This window comes from Pseudorasbora parva, chromosome 16, assembly GCF_024679245.1.
Source record: "Pseudorasbora parva isolate DD20220531a chromosome 16, ASM2467924v1, whole genome shotgun sequence".
Taxonomy (NCBI): domain Eukaryota; kingdom Metazoa; phylum Chordata; class Actinopteri; order Cypriniformes; family Gobionidae; genus Pseudorasbora; species Pseudorasbora parva.
This window is the reverse complement of record NC_090187.1, coordinates 1,923,429-1,935,925: the sequence shown is the minus strand read 5'-3', so window position 1 is coordinate 1,935,925 and position 12,497 is coordinate 1,923,429. Positions and strand designations below refer to the sequence as shown.

The 12,497-nt window shown below is 34.9% G+C and overlaps 1 long non-coding RNA gene across 1 annotated transcript; it reads right to left on the bottom strand.

The window, feature by feature from the left end:
- Window positions 1–2,180: 2,180 nt before the first annotated feature.
- On the bottom strand, window positions 2,181–4,570 carry LOC137043533 (uncharacterized). The gene is made up of 4 exons (XR_010898513.1): window positions 4,498–4,570; window positions 3,921–4,013; window positions 3,295–3,416; window positions 2,181–2,579 (listed from the first exon to the last, which is right to left on the bottom strand). It is a non-coding gene; the product is annotated as an uncharacterized lncRNA (long non-coding RNA).
- Between the last annotated feature and the right edge of the window lie 7,927 nt (window positions 4,571–12,497).

Sequence of the window (12,497 nt, the reverse complement as noted above, 5' to 3'; positions counted from 1 at the left end):
TCTCTTTGATATATGCAGAACCAATATTCATAAACTGTTCTTGATGTCTGCCTATGCCTTTATCATCAGGAGATTTAGTGAAGGACATATCTATTGCCATCACTAGTCATGCATTGACTTCATGATGCTATAGTCCATGTATATTTCTGCATTTGTTGTTTGTTTGAACAAATGCAGATAGTGAGAGTTAATACCTTTTGAAATCAATAATTATTCATTAAAACTTTTATTACAATGGTCACTAAAGTACATGTCCACCATAACTACCTCTATCATTATTTCACTACCTATCATTATATCACTACCTTGTTAATGTAACTGTAACATGAATGTACTTTATAGAAGTATTTTCTTACTGAAAATGGTTAACATTTACAATAATCATCAACTATTTTAATTGGCATTTAATTTAGTATATATATATATGGGCACTACATTTGTATTTAAACTGTTTGACATTAAATATTGGAATATGCTTACAAAATTGTGTGCATTCATTGTGCTTTTGTTATATTTGTTTTAATTCCAAGAGTTCAGATTGTAAAGGATGGCTTAAAGAAGTTTATGCTTGTAGACCATTGCATAGAAAAAGGATTCTCTTTCAAATATATTTATTATGCATCAGTTTAACCACACAAAGAAGACTTTCATTTTAAAATGTGAGTTTTATTATTTAATTAGAATAAATAAATATTTAGCCTATATTTAGAATAAATAATATTTAATATTTATTATAATAAATATAATATTTAGCCTAAATATTAATTCTTTAAGGAATCTACCCCTTCAGTTGAACCGGATGAGATGTGATATAATTTACCATAAATGGACAAGGAAGTGTGACGCCTCTGTTCAGCTGGGTTGGCATTGGCTGTGACTTTATCGCAGAACGCGCTGTGATTGGACTATCTGTTTTAACTCATATAAAACGGCGTTTCATGTTACAAAGTATGTTTTGGTGTTATTACGTCAGTAATACGTTAAGCTAACTATAAAGTGTCGCTATGTTCTGAGAAATGACTCCTTTACTGAGAACCCAACCCTAACCCTAAGCATTTCTGCACACTTCTATGAACTACAGCGCCATGTTTCCCGTTGCATTGATACAATGACAGATATATGGGTAATGTAGTTTAAAAGGTTTCATAATGAAACAATAAATGTTAAGTAAATAACATATTTAATGGACAACTGGATATTAAAATATGTTCATTGTGTAAACCTATATGACATATATGAGGGCCAAGCTGAAATTGTATATTTTACTGTGAGCACTTTTAAAAAAACCTTTATGGCAGCTTTCCATATATGTCTGAAAACTGTGGCCAACATTATTTAGTAAACATTGCATATGCAGTTGTCCTGCCAATTTTCTCTGTGATACGCTAACCAGACTTTGAGTTAAAGCCATTTGAAATATGCTTTTTTTTTGCTCTTCAAGGGGCCACTACTGGGTCCCTGGAGGTGTAAGGGCAGTACAACATACACAGATCTATTCTCCTCATCACGTACAACAAACTTTGAGTCACATTTAAATATCAGAGTATTTTGTCTTTTCTATTCTAACGTCATGCTTGTGTATAGGTTTTGATATTGTAAGACCATCTGATGAAATACAGAAATATTTGAAAGAAATGTTGTAAAATAATAATTATTAAGTTTTCTTTTATTTTATGGATAAACACTAATAAATATAATGGATGAACCTGCAACAACTTGCCATTATCCACTTTCCAGAGTAAACAAAAACTATTTATATTATTTACACTTCATTATTACTATTAAATATAGGACCATGCACCATTAAGTAAAATAACAAGAGACATTGTCACAATTTCATCTACACCCTCTTCACGTACCTGGCATCGAAAATGTGCATGCTTTAATTTTTATTGCAGTAGTAGATGTACCAGAATGATCAACATGGATCATCTTCAGTTAAGCTTGAAGTGTTTGTAATCCTTCCCTTTATTTCACTGAAAACTGACATACTTGTCACAGCATGCAAGTATATACAACTTTTTGGAGCATTGTACCAAATATAATATAACCAGATAAAAATTGTTTACTTCTCAAGTAAAAATATTCTTGGTAATTAATTAGATAACCTAAATAAACTTGTTGAATGTGTATTTACTGTACCAAACACCATACACAATACTCACCATACTTTATCACTCAACACTTTATTGGAGGATACAGTATACAGTTGATAAAGTAGAATAAAGTCAAATTAGATTCAAGATAAATAAAAATGGGTTTTAAAAAACACATTAACATCATATTAATCCATTCACAGCTGCTGAAGCCACACAAATGAGTGCCACATAATCCCATCCAGTCAAGTATGATACAGAAAACAGATTTGATATAGTGTTGGAAAATAATGATTCATTATTACAACTAGACTGGTTTCTGTCTCTTCCCTCTATCATGTTCATGTTCTTCTTCTTCTAAACAGTTCGCCCACTTGTACCCTACAGTATAATCAATGTACAGATGATGTGATCACTGATGTTGTGTAGCCTTTTCTCAACCAGAGGAAGAAGTCGTATAATCCGGCGTTCTCCAGTCCTGGTCTAAAAGTAAAACAACAAACACAATTCATATTAAGTTTAATGTACAGTCAGGTTAACCTATGTTCTTCAGTAAACTCTCCACCTCAAAATGGGCAGAAATGCCAATTCCTGATTTAAATTTACAAAGCAGCAGTCAGTACATAAAATAATATACACATTATGTATATATAAGCATTATGTATAATATTTCAGCCCATAATATTAGCCAAGTACTGAACAAAAACTAATTTACCCATATCAACAGCAACCTTTTAAACAGTAGATCTTTTAGAAAGAACTAACCAGATATTTCAAAGAACATTTACTATTTGATTCCTAATATGTCCCAACTCATTATCTTCTAAAGCTACCCAGTACCATCCATGGTCTACAAAACAATGGAGAAATACATGGAGTTTATAACAACTAAATGCTTTTTCCCACACTTGTCTACTTTTATCTAAGACAAAAAGACGGTGCAGTTTTTAAGAACTGAAGGCCAAAAGTGTAATAATAATTGTATCAAAAAGGGAAAACAAATATTTACCATTTTAAATAAATCCAAGATACAGAACCTCATTTGCTTATTTTAAGTGTTATTAAAATATTTAGACATGAATAATGGTACGTATTTTATCAGAGTAGAAAGAATGATCACTGAAATGAATAGTCCTTTGAGAGATCAACATCAAATTTTGTACTACATATTACAGCATTGCTTCAATACAAGACATACCAATGGACTTGCGCACTTTTCTGTCTTCTTCGGGCACAAGATGTCCATCTTCCTTCCTCACCCTAAACAAAGGACTTATTTTCTTAGCTTGCTTCGATATAAGGTCTGGTCTTTCTTCTCTTCTGTAAAACAAGAAAGTATCATTTACTCTGTGCAAATACTATTGTTTTTAAAACATATAAATTAAGACAGTTAAAAGTATGTAATAGCAAGCTATATCATAAGAATTTGTTTGAAAATGTAGATAACTCACTTGATTTTGTGATCACATAAATTATTTATATGCAAACGGGACGTTATAAACAGTGCAAGTGATCTGATTAAGAAAAAATAATTGAATATCTGATGTCATGTGACCGAAGTGGCTTCTTCATATACAAATACAGCTCTGGAAAAAAAATTAAGAGACCACTTAACATTTAGAAATCCATGTTAAGTGGTCTCTTAATTTTTTTCAGAGCTATATGTACGAGAATCATACGAATTTGACAACTTGTTAAATCTTGTGAATTATTAAGACTTCGGGAATATGTTCTTACTGATTGAGATATGGGATTTGTAAGAATAAGTAACAACAAATGCTAAATAAAATGTTTGATAAAGGGTTCAAACCAACACATACATACCATTACAAATATTTGCTGTTGCAGCTTTTGGTTTTCTCCGTTACTTCTCCACAAACAAGAATGGGTTGACTGAGTCCGAGAGGCCCTTTTGGTCTTTTCAGGTAAAAAAAAAAAAAAGAAAGAGAGAAAAAAGTCATAATATATAATATATAGCATTATAAAGTATACTATTTAAATAACAATATTTGGATTTTACATTAAAATGCATTTAAAGCATGGTAATTGTTGTGGCTACTGTTTATTTACAACAAATATCACATTAAAACTACCAATACTGTGGTAAACGCATGACAAGTGTTTTTTTTTTATTTTTTATTGTGCTTCTACTACAAATGCCACGTTGGAACTACACTAGTAATTATTATTAAATATTAACAAATGTTTAAAGGTCTATAGCACGTCACGTGACAGTGTTTAATCACCCTATTAGCAAGGTGTGTTTATTTAGAAAGCAAAGAAATGCAAAGCCTCAGTGGAGATGATGACAGATACAATGCAGTGACTGAACATGATCGATAACGACAAACAGAAAATACTTTATATCAAATATTAGGACATAATATGTATGACTACTCACCAACATGTGGCACACGTGATCTGATGCCAAACATCGCGATGTGTTCTGAATGAGACTTCTTCAGCGCGATTTCCTACCGATAGAATTGCCGTCTAATGTTGACGCCAAAGGTTTCCCACTGAAAGCAATTGGGTTCCCAGTTCGTCCATCGCGTGACGCCGAGGGGTCTACCTGTGGCGTCTTCAGTGTGACGCCGGGGCGCGCGCGGTGCGCGGCGCGCGGCGCGGATAGAGACGGTGATTGCTTTTGGGTCTTTTCTTCACACAATTCAATCGTTTGGCCTCGGAATAGTTGGACTTTTTCAATAAAGTGTGCCTGTTGTCTGTTACAGTCTGTGTTTTATATCATATAATACGCAAATGGGTAGGTTTAGGGCGGGGTGGGGTTTGACTGCTGTTTCAAACGTGTATCATAGCGTAAATAAATGTAAATACAATTGTGCTGGCTGATTAAATTGAGAATCACACTCCAACATGTCATAATGTAAAAATTATAACCCAATATATTCCATCATAACGATAACATTCACATGCCCAACACGTCTGTTTATGACGTCCTAGGTTTCTCATTGAAATCAGTGGATTACCCAGTACGTCGAAAAATGGCGATTTAGGGGTACCCTGTGCGTCAACAGCTGACGTCAGGGTCCCTTGACCGTTCGGCAACATTTGACGAGTAGGGGTGAGACTGTGTTGTTTATTCACAGTATAGTATTAGTTTCTATTTGTTTCTCTATTTGTTCCTTTAATTTTCTTGTGCTTTGATACAATTCTTCAGCTGTTAGGTGTTGTTATTTGACAAACATTTGTTTTAAACGGGGGGGGGGGGGAATTAATGCTTGCGTCACGTTTAGTCAATAAAACACTTCTGTAAAGGATACACCAGCGTGTCCTCACTCCTCCATCCTCACCTCCTCGCGGTGCAATTTGAGAACTGAGGTCTCCTACAAGATGGCTGAGCTCCATCGGTTTCCGGGTCATAGGATGGAGGACGGAGGAGCGAGGAAACGAGGAGGGATAATGAGAAGCACCCATTGACTTTACATTTTCACACCCTAAACATGATGCAGAACCAAACAAACTGTGATTCGTTGTGTTACATGTCAGTCAAACGTCCTCTTTGGTGGTCCTTGACCAATGAAAGCTGTGAAAAAGTCCAAACCTTCTGTCAGTTTGAAGCTCTGGCTACGCGAGACTAGGTAAATGTAGGACTTTAGGTTATTATAACCCAGCTTGTTAGGGCTTTATACATTAACCCATTTGTTGGGTTGTTTTTGAAATGCTCCATGAGGTTTTTGTTATCATTATTTAGTTTTAAGAAGATAAAATGTGCTTATCAACCTTGATTGGCATGCAATAACATAAGGTTTTGGCTGGATTTTACTTGGAGAGTGCGGTTTTTGGTGAGCTTTTGGGCTGGCAATTGCTGACCCAATCTGGCAACAAAGCAGACTTTAGCTGCAGCATATATATATATATATATATATATATATATATATATATATATATATATATATATATATATATATATATATATATATATATATAATTAAAAAAGGTAAAATGTGTGACTACAGACGTTTTCCTATTTGTACGCTGTTTTCAGCTCCAGTTTTTCTTAATTTAGTGACCCCTAGTGGTGACATGCCTGTTTTTAAGCAGAGTATGTGCTGTTCAGCCATTTTGTTGAGGTGTTTGAGAGCTACACAACTGATCCCAGTCTCCTGACACACTTTGATTCTTGGAAATGGCATAGTCTGTAAGTGTTTGCTTAATGTTTTTTGATGTTTGTTATAGATCATGGGGTTGTATTTGCAGTTGTTAGATGAGTGTACATAAACATACGACTATTAGATATTCTTCAGCCTGTTGGATTCATGTCGTAATCTGGGTATTGTTAAGAAACGTTCAATAATGATGTACTTTAAAGCTTGTGTGAACATTCATATATCAAGAGAAATGCTAGCTGTTGTGCTAACTACATGCATATAGAAATGTTTTCATTTATGCTGTGCTATCTATATTTTGAAAATGGATGTCAGAAGATGTTTATGCTCATCTAAGAATTTAAGTAAAGTCTTTATTGGAGGAGTGTTTAGCTTGCTGCATAACTATGGATGTGTACACATAGTGAGGACAGTAAATGTACTGTAATAATTTGATAGGAATACAATGTAATTCAAACATTTATTTCATTCAGGAAGTTTCCCCTCAGGGCATTTTCTCTCAGAACATAAATCAAAGTGGCGTTTCCTGGTAGAGACTTTTGGAGTCGGAAGAGAACATAAGTAAGGAGGCAGTTTATAAAGTATGGCCTTAAAAAGACAAATATGCCAGTTCTCCAGCCTGCGATTGTGCAAAGATGGCCAACCAACACTCTCATTAAAGCTTCAGTGATACGGTACATGATGAATCCGGCATTTTCAAAGAAGATTGATTGGCGTGCATGTATAAAATATTACCATTATCCAGCATTGTCAAAAATGTTGTTCGTTAGTGTTTTTCTCATACTCAAAGAGAAACCGCCTTTGTTTTTATAATAGAGCCCCAACCTATTTTCTCTCTCTCTCTCTCTTTTTTTTAAACACTTTATATACTGTTTGAAAGACAAATTTTGGAGCGATAGGTACTGTATATGAAAAGGGTTAAAACTACATTTCAGAATGCTGAACAAAATATGTTGATCCAGGCACTTGGCAAAATCACAGAGATGTCGGAGTACATATAAAGAGAATGACAACTATTTTACAGCGTCCTTTGTTACATGTACTTACTATAATATTGACAGTAAATGAAGCATAATTACAAGCAACTGATCATATCCTTTAAACACTTAACGCGTTGTTAAGTAACACACACACACACACACTAGAACAAAATTCAGAAATACCATGCTAGTAAATTTACAAAGTACATAAAAAACCCCTCCAAAGTGGTATGTCCGAAATATGTATTTTCTCCTAAAATGTCCTTGCGTAATCTTTGAAAAATATGTTGTTGTGTAATTACCCTTTAGCAGGAGCACATTAAAATAAAGTGCAACCAACAGAATCTGATATCAGACTGGATTCATGCCATTTGATGAAGGTTACCGGAGTCATAATGAGCTTCACAACGTCAATAACGAACCGTTACATGGGGTTGCATCAGGGTTTGAATCTGCCCTCGAACAAGCACACTCACTGTATTTTCCCTTGTCTTGAAATGCTCTATATTCCTACCAAAGGGAACATTCTGCTAGTCTAAGCTGGTTTTCAGAATGTCGATCTGGTCTTCTGGCCAAGCTAGTTTTAATGGTCAACCAACCCCTCAAAATAGTCACAACCCCCTCAAAACCATCAAGCTAGAGTTTAAACCAGTCTGGCGGTCAGCTAGTTCCAGAAAACAATGACTTTACAGAAGTGCTACGTTATTACGTGATCTCTCTCTGCTCTTGTTGAGGTTTTGCAGACGTCCTGATTGTTCTCTCTACAGTGAAAGAAAGCTGTGTGTTTACTCTGAAACTAAACCGCACGTATTATTTGAGCACTCTCCTCGCTCTGTTTTTAATCTGATGTCATGATGATGGAATTCAGTAATAGGTCTCGGACTCGGTCTTACCTCTCTTATTTGGGGACATTTGCCCACTGAAAACACACAAGCATGTCGTCTACAAACTGCACAGCTCACACTCCGTGAAGGAACAGTGATGTTATAGGCCTACATCGCAACATAAAAACAGGATGAATGCTAAATAGAGCAGTAAAGTAGTAAAAACAAAAAATACGTCAAATAAAATGACATTTGGAATATCGGAACTAGTTCTGTTTTATTTTCTTTATTCATGTGTGTACAGTAGTGGCCATTAGTGACGTCTGGCCTGCGGAAATTGGCATCTTCACCCTTTATTCAAATATTATTCAAAATGTGTCAAAGATTTTGTAAGCATAATGTGTAGTTGTGTTTGGAGTCAATCTTTAATTTGTGGCAATAAAGCAATGAAACGTGACAAACTGACATCATTTTTTGGCCAGTCTGTTATACAAAGACATTATGAACACAATATTAGCTGATGATGAATGCTTTTACTGTAAGCTCTTTGTTTCTATATGCATTTTTCTTGTTTGTCCTTTTTTTGCCAAGCAATTTTGTCAGATAAATATCTGAGCTCTACACTTAGTGTTCTGCTCTTCCCTCTTATTTAAACAATTTTTAAACAAATGAGGGGAAAAAATCATATTTTGATTGATTGATTTATTCTTTGATTCATCGATTCATGTGTCCATCCACCCATCCATCCAAATGTATAAAATTAAATCAATCAATCAATCAATCAATCAATCAATCAATCAATCAATCAATCAATCAATCAATCAATCAATCAATCACTTACCCATTCATTCATCCATTCATCCATTCATCCATTCATTAATTAATTAATTTGTTAATTCATTCATTCATTCATTCATTCATTCATTCATTCATTCATTCATTCATTCACTTACTCACTCATACATTCATGTGTAAATTCATTAATTCATTAATGCATTCACTCACTCATTCATTCATCGATTCATGTGTTAATTAATTAATTAATTAATTAATTAATTAATTAATTAATTAATTAATCAATCAATCAATCAATCAATCAATTAATTAATTAATTAATTAATTAATTCATCCATTCATTCATTGATTGATTGGTTCATTCATCCATTCATTCATTCATTGATTGGTTCATTGATTGATTGATTGGTTCATTCATTCATTCATTCATTCATTCATTCATTCATTCATTCATTCATTCATTCACTCACTCACTCATTTCACTTACCAAAAAGGGTCATATTAATCTATTTTCCATGCATGGATTCATTCATATTTATATGACCAAAAAAGGTCAATAGCTAGTGAAAAACTAAAATATAAAAAATAAAATCGAATAAAATCTGAAATCTGATGCTCGTCCAGCATCTCCTGAATAATTTCTAGCGTTCTTTAGTTTACCGAAAGCTTAACAAAGGCTCATTGTGTTCTGGTCTGTCCCTCTTGTAAACTTTGGCATCACTGTCTTTTTTTTCTCTCAGAAATGACGTGTTTATTGGGTTTTTATATTATAACAAAGCAGGGTGATACAAACCAAAAATGTATTATCAATTTATGATGGAAAAATCCTGTACCATACCCTAAACTACTCCTGCACGTGTGTGTGTGTGTGTGTGTGTGTGTGTGTGTGTGTGTGTGTGTGTGTGTGTGTGTGTGTGTGTGTGTGTGTGTTTGGGGGTTGAAGTGTTCTTGGTTCTTCGCACGTCCTTGTTATCTGCACCGTATTTACCGCTGATGATTTTGACAAGGGTACATTCATCTTTTTTGTGATTTCTGCTCTTATGAATCTTCCGAGGTTATGGAGATCTTATTACAGGCCTAGTTCTTCACCAAAATGGCACACAACCTGCTGGCATTGAGTACAGTACATGTTCTGTACACACACAGATGGCAGATGGGAAATTTTCCCTAAAGCTGCACCACTTCAGTGCGGTTTGATGAGTGTGTGGTGGAATCGTGTTTATTTTCCAAACCACTTTAATTGACTTTTGATTGTCTGAACTCAAAAGACTTTCTACTGGTATACACTTTGGTCTTTATTTAAAGATCCAGTATGAACTCTAAGAGACAAAAAATCAAACAATGATAACAACAGCTCAAACTAAGAGAGGGATGAGTGGTCGGATGTGTGCAACCTGTCCTGGACCACAACACCAGATATAGCAACCAGACGCAAATACACTATAAACGATGCTATAATAATCATTTATACAGAGTATAAAGAGATACGAGAAAACAAAGTCTCTTCTGCGTTTGATCTGGATCTTGATAATGGACAACACTTCTCAGACGGTCTCCAGAAATGAAGAACAGCTCAATCCAGAAAGCTTTGGTGGAAGGGTTTGATGCATCAAAACATACTCCCATTGACATCGAACGTATACGACGACCCTCACAGAAAGCTTCTTATGCATTTAACTGAATTTATTAGCTGATGATAGCATGCTTTGGATGTTTGTTGGTTAAGGCTCTTCAAGTGTAGCGTAATAAGGAGCTCTTTTAACTGCAAATACTGTTTCTCTTTCCGAGGTAGGTACGGATGGTATTAAGATTGTCAGTAACATCAAGTTATGCAATGTTAGCTTTGCAACAGTAGTATCATCCAAGTGTGTGTTCGAGTTAACAAATCAAGGCATACATCTCAATTTCAGATACAAAGAAATATGAATTCCTGGAGTGTAACACAGCAAGTACACAGTACATACGAACAGTGGATATGAGTACAATATGATAAAATAAATTCATGTCTTACCTATAGCTAATGGCATGCATGAGTGGGTTAACTGTATCATATGAAGCTGACCAGTGTTGGCAGGTAAAGAAACTATAGATATGTTCCAACATGGATGTCAGTATTCACACACACATTACTGTGTTCAGTACAATACAGTACAACATTGTCACTGTAGCTCAAACAGTAGATCGTGGCGCCAGCAACGCCAAGGTTTGATTCCTAGGGAATTTAAATGTAGACATTCAATGCAACGTAAGTCGTCTGCCAAATGGTTAAATGTTAATAATGTTGATTACCACAAAAAAGCATTACAGTTCATCTCAGGTAGTGAGGCACTTAATGGAAGTGAATGGGGCCAAAAATGTTCAATAGTACAGCCACAAGACATGAACAATGTGTGTTGACTGCTTTTCACTGCTAATATCTGAACAATGTTAAAAATGGGGATACATTTAGAGAAGCGAAATGACTTGAAAACCCTTGTTATAGTGCCACCGGTGGGCGTTAGGTGAACTGCGCTCTCAGTTCTGTGCGATTAATCATATTTCGAATTCGATTTTGATCTTGGCATCCAACGATTATGGAAACGAGATAATTGATGGAAAATGATTGACATTCCGTGCATTGGTTACTTCACAGCGGCACACTTTTGTTCCTCCCTGAGCCAAACTTATCATCCAAATGCCCCGAATAAGTGAGTGATAAACTGCAGGACACACGCAGTTATTAAACGTGCATTAAGCCACGAAAGGCAACCTTGTGTTACACTATAACGGTCAAATGATGTAAGAAAACAGGACAAAAAAATACTAAAAAAGAAAACAAATTTTGCAGATATTTTTCTTGTCAAACAAATCACAATATGTTAAATATAAGTTATATCTAACTTCATTGAGACAACACAATGCTGTAAACCCTAAAATAACTGTAGAAATGATAACTCTAACGGCTTTACAGCTACAATAATGCACAGTTGCATTATGAAATGAAAAGCTTTACATTTTTGCTTTTAAATAATCACAAAAATGGGACTCATTCACTCCATTGTAGCGCCTCACCGTGACCTTGATTTACAAATGATTTGTTGCTGTAATCAACGTTATGCTTTTAATTCTGGTATTGAACCCGGAATATTCCTTCAATCACTTAAAAATCATTTATCCATCCTGACACAGCTTCATCTCGCTCATAGCGGGACATCAGAGAACAGCTTAGTTTTTATTCTAGAACTATCAGTGGACGGACATACAAGGCAACATTACAAGCTAATTTAATGTAAATTGCAGCAGGTTAAGTAAAAGACTATAATAAGCCTCCAAGGTAAAAACAGCTTGATAAACTGCTTCCAGCTTTTGGATTCAAGGCTTTTATTCAAAGTGCTTTAATCCCAAAGCCATTTAATATTTTTATTTTTTATTTTCAGGGCCTTCATTCAAACTTAAACTAGTTTTTACTTAATTGGTTAGCTGGAGGATGACAGACAGCTCTCATACGGCGTTCCCAGTACTGCACCAAGAGAGAGGCTTGGGAAAAGAAGGATTGTTTCCAGTTGCTGATTTTCCTGATCTAAATTACGGAATTGCAGTTCAATAATCTCACTTTGCATTCCAGCGATGTAACCCACTCAAGAATGGTGAAGGAGTAAGACTTAATTGGGGATCTCTCTCTCCTCTGATCTCTCT